Source organism: Helicoverpa zea, chromosome 7 (assembly GCF_022581195.2).
Source record: "Helicoverpa zea isolate HzStark_Cry1AcR chromosome 7, ilHelZeax1.1, whole genome shotgun sequence".
Classification (NCBI taxonomy): Eukaryota; Metazoa; Arthropoda; class Insecta; order Lepidoptera; family Noctuidae; genus Helicoverpa; species Helicoverpa zea.
Genome location: NC_061458.1, coordinates 1,731,976 through 1,741,502, shown reverse-complemented (window position 1 = coordinate 1,741,502; position 9,527 = coordinate 1,731,976).

The following is a 9,527-nucleotide window of genomic DNA, read 5'->3' as shown; positions in this document are numbered from 1 at the left end:
TTACTCTAGCTAAAACTTACAAATGGCTACTTATGGTAATTTTTCATTCTTTAGAAAGAAAATATTTCTCCCAAAAATAATTCACCGAACTTTTAAAACATTTTCATCAAGCCTCCTCTTTATTATCACAGGTTTACCGACTTCCACATTCACATAAACGCAGACTGTGACTCCAGCATTTCATGTTACTCTTATGAAAAAAACTTCCTCTCCCGACTTACAAAAGGATGTGTTTTATGACTGGTGTACCGAGTCTGTCTGGAACATTAAGTACCTACGTACATACATATACGTAGATATACGTACGCATGGAGAAATGACTAGCAGATATATCATAACGCAAAATCTCCTAAGAAAGTTGCGCGCCAAAATGCAAGTGTTCGGGGAACGAAAAACGTTAATAGCTCCGCCCTTCCACGCAATGGAATCCGCCCATTATTCTCAAAATAAATTCTCCAAACAATCAAGACCAATCTTTGATAGACTGATCTTGATTTGACAAGGAACCCGAACATCTCGTTAGTTCTAGGAACTGATCATGCATATCGTAGGCTGCTTGACCTACAAGAAAACGCCTGACCTTCCTTATTGAATCTCCGCTACCTTTCCTTCCTCCGTGTACCTACGTTACGTACTACGTAGTTAGGTTAGGTTAGGTACTTTTTTGGTAGAATATGTTATTGTCTGCGTAAACGCGGGATTCTGCGGATGTGCGGCACTGTGACGCATACAAGTGTTTCATCTAGTCTACTCACTGTAACAAACAGTAACAAATTGCGTGCGAACATTACTAAAATGTCCGCGAAATTGCAAACTTTGTCCGTGAACACATGGTTGTAGTGGCCACGCGTCGACGTGAAAAGTTTTCGTAATAATTTTGGAGGAATCTCACCATAAGGCTACGTCGCACTTTTTATAGGACAGTACAGCCGATTTTTTGTACGCCTTTCATACTAGGATTTTTTCACCAACTTTTTGTACAATGTGTTGCGTTGCACTATTGCCCATTGTTTTTTTTTTTTCTAAAATCTTTCACAGATTTTTAGATATGGGCAGACAGCCTAATATTTGTTTTCTTGTAGCAAACGTTTAGGCAGAAAAAGGAGCCCCCACACACTAAATAAACTGTCAGCCGACTACATGAAGCCACAGATTCTTTGTAGGAAACTTTTTTTAACTTTTATAACGACATAGATTTCATAAGCCCTTCTAATCCGGTACTTCGTTGATAAAATGTTTACAAAATATAATTCGGCTACGCAACAAGAATATCTTAAGAACTTTTTGTCTAAGTTCGAGAGTTCGTGCATGAGTTTCTAAGAGATTTCGTCAGTATCGCAACGTATCGTATAAAGTTTTTTGTTTTATTTTTGCATTCCTATCAGTGAGTGGATGAAAACTTTTTGATTCAGTTATGTAATAACAAAGGACTGTTATAAACATAAGTTGTTTTTCTTCACACCAATATTATAAGTTTGTGTAGTTGTGTGTGTTTTTTGCTTCAAGGGTTGCAATCATTTTGATAATACTCAGCGGTAATACAGCTAAAGGCTACTTTTATCAGGATATGGGGCATAAAATAGCCTAAAGCCATCCTCTATGAATGCCTCAATAAAACTATCTTACACTGGAATCTATATTTATTTAAAGCGAACCAGTACTTTCTGAGATAAAAGCGCTAAAACAAATAATTCAGCTTAGCAGTAGAGTCCTATAAAATCAGGTATTATCGCAATACTGCACAATCTAGATACAGGAGCAGCCGTGTAATAAATACAGCTAAACTATTCAGCTAATACAATAGTTACGACGTGCCGCTAAACCCGATTAATGGTCGGATATAACATAATATAAATGAACCTGTAATCATGTGGAAACAGGTAGATAAATGACTTATAGGTACTGATGTTTATTATATTGGTGCATATCATGGTCTATCGATCACGAGGTTAAGCGTAGTTAGTCCTACCGTTACATATATGGTGGATGGCGTTCCATCCATGTAGGAGATGATGGTGTTCCATCCATGTAGGTAATAATCGGCGTTTCGGAAGGCACATTTAATTGTGGGTGTATTTTAACATCTTTGACAGAGACCCAGACAGTTTCACAACCAATCTTACCAAGGGATATAGGGTTGCCCAGGCAATTGGGTTGAGGATGGCAGATAGGTAGTCGCTCCTTTTAGAACCAGATATTCAGCTTTATCTGGTTAAACTGGAAGCCAATCAGTAGGGTACAGGATAGGCAGATAGTAAGTGGTTACCTCGGGGAGCGGATGAAACCTCGGTTATTGGCTAATAGGGATATTCATAATAGGACAACGTCATTTGTGCAGATCCTATTTCATTCATTTTGTTTAAATGAGGACCATGCCAAAATGATAATCGGAAACATTTTGTGAACATCCAAATATGTTGGAATATACGCATCATGTATGTATAATACCTCCTTTACAAATATCCAAGTTTATACTTCTTCAATCATTCGTCAAACATTGAATCATTCAATGTTCACTTCAATCGTACATTCTTTCATTCGAAATATAACAGTCGTCCAGGATACATGTGTTTGCTTTGTCTCACCTGCACCCATATCCAACAAAATATTATCTAGATTGCATTATTCATGAAATGGCATCAATACGTCAAAGCAATCGTTCCAATTCAATCAATTTTATGTTCTGTCACTATGATGGATTATCGAAACAGAAGATGTATTGAGTCACTTTTGTTTTATGCATGCTAGGGCAATTTTAGAGAATGGGAGTGAACACGAGGGCCCGCGTTTTTTCTCAACAAGCTCGTCTCCTTTCCGTCCTCTTTTTAAGAACTATGTTGGGGTTAGGTTCCAGTCTAACTGAGTACCAGTGTTTTACAAGGAGACTGCCTATCTGACTTCCTCATCCCAGTTACCCAGGCAACACAATACCCCTCGATAAAATGATTCGTCTATTACACCTACATTATTTGGTTTTCACGACAGAAAATAAATTGATGCCTCAGATTTAAACGTAGGAAAGTTTTCATGAAGAACGTAGGTACCATTAACAACAAGTAAGTAACATTTTACTCTCTAAAATATGCATAATACTCGCTTTCAAATTGAGAGTTTTTATTCTTTCTTTTATCTCCTCAAGTTTAAGTTAGTACTTTTTACATGACAACCATTATAATCAAATAATCTGATCACCAATCAATATAATACATAATAGGAGTACTAAAACCCACAAAAAGACCTCGGATAGCCAGTCAGTTTCGACAGCGGATATCGGACGAGCGCTACAAATATTTGCTGACTGCCGTCCCCTTTTAATTGGCAAACATACCACCCGCATTTGCCTTTATTGAGTTTTGGGATATAAAAATGTGAGCCGAGGAAAATAATCGCTAGACCCATCGCCTATTGGTTGTTAGGTAATCTTATTTTGAATGGCATTCTAAAGTCAGAAGAATTAAGGTTAGCTTTAAAGCCACACGAGAGAAAGCTCATTCTATCTCTACCTATTTTAGAGAAAATTAGATTCGAGAAAAAATGTTAGAGAATTATTTTTGGATCCTCTAATTATTTTCTCTGTAGATAGAGTAAAAACGCTGGATTCTTTCGAACTAAAAGTGGTTTCTAGGCCATCTCCTTCAGTCAACCAATATCAAGCAATGTTGGCGTTGGTTGGCATATGCAGTGGCGGATTTACAAAGGACAATGCCAGGGTCTGGGCTCATAGTTTGCCCAGCAATGGGAGTAGTTCCAGGGTGTTCCTTAGTGCACTCTGAACACGTAATGCAAATATTTTTGAAATCGCTCCCTGGGGTCCCGAGGAAAACCGGTTCAAATATTCTCCATGAAGAGTCACTTTACGAGGCCTGAGCCATTTGCCCAGTAGTAGGAGTGGTTGGAATAGATTCTTTACTTCACTCTTAACACGAAATTAAAATATTTTTGAAATCGGTCTCAAGGGTCCCGAGAAAAACCGGTTCAAATGTTCTCCTTAGATAGTCACTTAACAAAGTCTTTGGCATTTGCCCAGTAGTGGGAGTGGTCAAAATAGGTTCTTTACTTCACTCTTAACATGAAATCCAAATATTTTTGAAATCGGTCCCTGGGGTCGTGAGAAAAACCGGTTCTAATATTCCACATGAACAGTCGCTTTACAAAGCCTGTGTCATTTGCCCAGTAGTGGGAGTGATTGAAATAGGTTCCTTACTTCACTTTTAACATGAAATTAAAATATTTTTAAAATTGGTCCCAGGGGTCCCGAGAAAAACCGGTTGAAATGTTCTCCTTAGATAGTCACTTAACAAAGTCTTTGGCATTTGCCCAGTAGTGGGAGTGGTCAAAATAGGTTCTTTACTTCAGTCTTAACATGAAATCCAAATATTTTTGAAATCGGTCCCTGGGGTCGTGAGAAAAACCGGTTCTAATATTCCACATGAACAGTCGCTTTACAAAGCCTGCGTCATTTGCCCAGTAGTGGGAGTGATTGAAATAGGTTCCTTACTTCACTTTTAACATGAAATTAAAATATTTTTAAAATCGGTCCCAGGGGTCCCGAGAAAAACCGGTTGAAATGTTCTCCTTAGATAGTCACTTAACAAAGTCTTTGGCATTTGCCCAGTAGTGGGAGTGGTCAAAATAGGTTCTTTACTTCAGTCTTAACATGAAATCCAAATATTTTTGAAATCGGTCCCTGGGGTCGTGAGAAAAACCGGTTCTAATATTCCACATGAACAGTCGCTTTACAAAGCCTGCGTCATTTGCCCAGTAGTGGGAGTGATTGAAATAGGTTCCTTACTTCACTTTTAACATGAAATTAAAATATTTTTAAAATCGGTCCCAGGGGTCCCGAGAAAAACCGGTTGAAATGTTCTCCTTAGATAGTCACTTAACAAAGTCTTTGGCATTTGCCCAGTAGTAGGAGTGGTCAAAGTACGTTCTTTACTCTTACACTCTTAACATGAAATTAAAATATTTTTGAAATCGGTCCCTGGGGTCCGGGTGAAAAACCGTTTCTAATATTCCACATGAACAGTCGTTTTACAAAGCCTGTGCCATTTGCCCAGTAGTGGGAGTGATTGAAATAGGTTTTTTACTTCACTCTTAACAAGAAATCAAAATATTTTTGAAATCGGACCCAGGGGTCCCGAGGAAAACTGGTTTAAATGTTCCACATGAACAGTCTGTTTACAAAGCCTATGGCATTTGGCCAGTAGTGGGAGTGGTCAAAATAGGTTCTTTACTTCACTCTTAACAAGAAATCAAAATATTTTTGAAATCGGTCCCAGGGGTCCCGAGAAATTAATCTGATAAGACTTTTCTGAAAAATAAGTCTTACTCATATGTATATAGTCAATCTGAATGCTCAGGATCTCGCTGTCAGGATCCAGTACTGGAAAATGTTGGAATGGGTTATTTTTTTTTACTGTAATTTTCAGATAAATTCTAAAAGCGTTGGATTCTAATAAGAACTGACAATGATTTTCTGAAAAAAAGGCAATTACCGCAATATTTTTGAATTTACGGTTTAAATCTACAAGGCGCCTGCGCTAAGAGCTATCTTCTAGAAAAATCTTATCAAGACGAATAAAATAAGCTCAAACATGAGGTAGTTAGTAGATACGTTGAGGAGTTCCCTCGTCTCTCTGTCGTCTCCATTGTCAGGTCAGATCTTAACCTCCACTGTTTTGTGGTGTCTGAGACATATACCCGAATGACAAGGTTTTACTCGATATATGTCTACAATTTTCGAGAGTCGCTCCCGATTTTTTTAGAGATTCCATCACCAGACCCTGGGCCGGATGACAAAGGAAGTAAGCCCTTTCAAACAATAAAATAATTGTTGAAATCGGTTGGTAAGCGAGGGAGTTATGCACGTACAAACGTAAAAAGAATACAAATGAATTAAGAACCTCCTCCATTTTTGGAAGTCGGTTAAAAAAAAGTTGTCGTGTACAATCCCTCGTATTTGTCAATGAATATAATTCATTTCAATTAAGGTAATAAAAGTGGAATAGTTAAGAGTTCGTAAGCTTATTTTATGTAATATTGAATAAGAGTCAAACCATTTTTTCTCAAGACTCCCAGGATAGATTTCAAAATGCTTTGGTCTGGGACCTAATATAAGCCTATGGAACATAATACACTATGCAGTTACTGTGGGCAACACTTGAGCCCAACTTCCATACAAAGAATAGCATTGTCCTTTGCCGCTAGTAGGCCATTCAATTTTTGCCGCCCCTAATGATTGTGAACTTAATGATATTTCTGTCAGTTAATATGTAGATTATTTTTGCAACCCGCTATGTAACGAAGAGTTTAATGTAGACCTAACAAGTTTATTTGACAGCGACTTTAAAGCGTAAAACCTCTGTAACTTTTAAACGGATCAATTGATTTTCATGAAACATATAATTGTTAAGTTTGGGAACAGTAAAGTACCAAAACGAGTTTAAAAAACTGGCGTAAAATTAAAAAGTCGCGAGCGCAGCGAGCGCGAAATTTTTTAGTTTTGGGACACAAAAGTAGGTACCCAAACAAGTATGAAAAAAAAACCACTGCAAAGAGAAGAAGCCACGAGCGTAGCAAGCGCGAAATTTGTGATTTTTGGGACGCAATGATACCTAAAGAAATTAGAAAAAAGTAACTGTCAAGTGAAAGGCGAAATTGTTGAGTCTTGGAACACAAAAATACTCAAACAAGTTAAAAAAAACCAATGTAAAGTGAAAAAGCTGCGAGCGCAGCGAGCGCGAAATTTTTTGAGTTTTGGGACACAAAAGCGAAATTATTTGGGACACAAAAGTCCTCCACCTCCTAAACAACTTAGAAATCGTCAGCGTAGAGCGTCAGTTGTTTTTGCTACTTCGGTGCTTTAACTTTGGACTCAAAGAGCGCAGAATAAACCAGAAATGATGAAGAAACCGCGAGCGAAGCGAGCCGATTTTTCAATTTATCACATAAACCTTAGTATATACTACAGTGCGTTTATTAATCGTTTATTTATATATGGATTGTGTACTCGTATAATTATTTAAAAAAATCTGTAAAAAAATAGCAAAATTTGCCGCCCCTCTAAATCTGCCGCCCTAGGCACTGGCCTACTTGGCCTATTGGTAAATCCGCCACTGGGCATATGGAGTTGCATTCTAAAAAAGAAGAATGAACTGACAAGTGATAATTATATTGTCTATATTTCAAGTAAAGTGAATCCACCTGTACAATATTGTGGGAATGTGTTGGCTGCAGAAAGCATATGTACCTACAAGTGACCCAAGTAGCACAAAACTGTTGCTTAAGAGCTTTAGAGCCAATCCGATTATTACCAAAGGTGCCAAGATCAAGCGCCAGAGCGTGCTCTACAGACAGTGGCGGATTTACCAATAGGCCAAGTAGGCCAGTGCCTAGGGCGGCAGATTTAGAGGGGCGGCAAATTTTGCTATTTTTTTACAGATTTTTTTAAATAATTATACGAGTAAAGATAAAGATAAAGATAAAGATAAAGATTCATTTATTGCATAACTGTGTACATATTGATGTTCATTAAATACAATAAATTAGATCAACAGTTTATCCAAGTCGGACATGCAATATTAAAATAAAGTAGAGAAAAAAAAAGAAAAAAAGATAAAAAGATTCACTGACAATACAAAAGTGACACTTCTAAATTACTTTTCCAAAATATTCATTTAAATTATAAAAAACATTATCAATTAAAAATTTCTTTAACTTTGCTTTAAACATATTTCCATTTAATTGCTTAATTGCTGATGGCAGTTTGTTGTATACACGAATAGCAGTAATATATGTACTTTTATAATAAATCATATTGTTTATACAAGGCAAATTAATATTATACTTATATTGTGTACGAACATTTTTAATGGAGTCACTTTTAAAATTAAAATATTGCATATTATTTTTAACAAACAAACACAGTTCCAGTATATAGATTCCAGTCAGTGTTAGGAAACCCTTTGTCTTAAATGTATCTCTTAAAGATTCAGTACTATACATGTTATATATTGTCTTTATACATTTTTTTTGGAGAATGAAAGTAGATTGTACATTTGTCGAGTTCCCCCAGTAAATAATACCATACGTTAAAATGGGATAAACATGTCCATAGTAGGCATTTCTAGTGATGTCCACATTTGTAGTTTCTGACAAGATGGATAATGCATAACAAGCACTAGATATTTTTTTATTTATTTTCGCGATATGCTCTTTCCAATTCAAATGTTGATCTATCGTCACACCAAGAAAATTAATATGATTTACTTCTTCAATAGTTCTGTTGGCCACGTTTACATTTAGTTTCATAGGTTTACTCTTGTAATTTCTTAGTTGGACTAATTTGGTTTTTGAGAGATTTACACACAACAAGTACACAATCCATATATAAATAAACGATTAATAAACGCACTGTAGTATATACTAAGGTTTATGTGATAAATTGAAAAATCGGCTCGCTTCGCTCGCGGTTTCTTCATCATTTCTGGTTTATTCTGCGCTCTTTGAGTCCAAAGTTAAAGCACCGAAGTAGCAAAAACAACTGACGCTCTACGCTGACGATTTCTAAGTTGTTTAGGAGGTGGAGGACTTTTGTGTCCCAAATAATTTCGCTTTTGTGTCCCAAAACTCAAAAAATTTCGCGCTCGCTGCGCTCGCAGCTTTTTCACTTTACATTGGTTTTTTTTAACTTGTTTGAGTATTTTTGTGTTCCAAGACTCAACAATTTCGCCTTTCACTTGACAGTTACTTTTTTCTAATTTCTTTAGGTATCATTGCGTCCCAAAAATCACAAATTTCGCGCTTGCTACGCTCGTGGCTTCTTCTCTTTGCAGTGGTTTTTTTTTCATACTTGTTTGGGTACCTACTTTTGTGTCCCAAAACTAAAAAATTTCGCGCTCGCTGCGCTCGCGACTTTTTAATTTTACGCCAGTTTTTTAAACTCGTTTTGGTACTTTACTGTTCCCAAACTTAACAATTATATGTTTCATGAAAATCAATTGATCCGTTTAAAAGTTACAGAGGTTTTACGCTTTAAAGTCGCTGTCAAATAAACTTGTTAGGTCTACATTAAACTCTTCGTTACATAGCGGGTTGCAAAAATAATCTACATATTAACTGACAGAAATATCATTAAGTTCACAATCATTAGGGGCGGCAAAAATTGAATGGCCTACTAGCGGCAAATTTGTAAATCCGCCACTGTCTACAGACCTTATGCAGCAGCTTTGCAGCCAAAGGGGCACAACTTTTTGCAGTCTATAGTTCCATTAGAACTTCATAGTAGAGGCATAAAAGCGATACAGGAGCGGCAACTAATAATTAACACCATACTAAAGCATGATTGAATGAATGACAAATTTAGCCGAATGAAGAAAACTTCACTGATCGTTCACCTTGTCTCTCATTTATAAAATATATTTGTTGTTCCTGAGTCAGACATTACTGAATACAAATAAATATTAAGTGAAGGTAAGTGTTTTTGAGCTATATTTTGTATTATATGGTAAGTAGCTACAAACGCA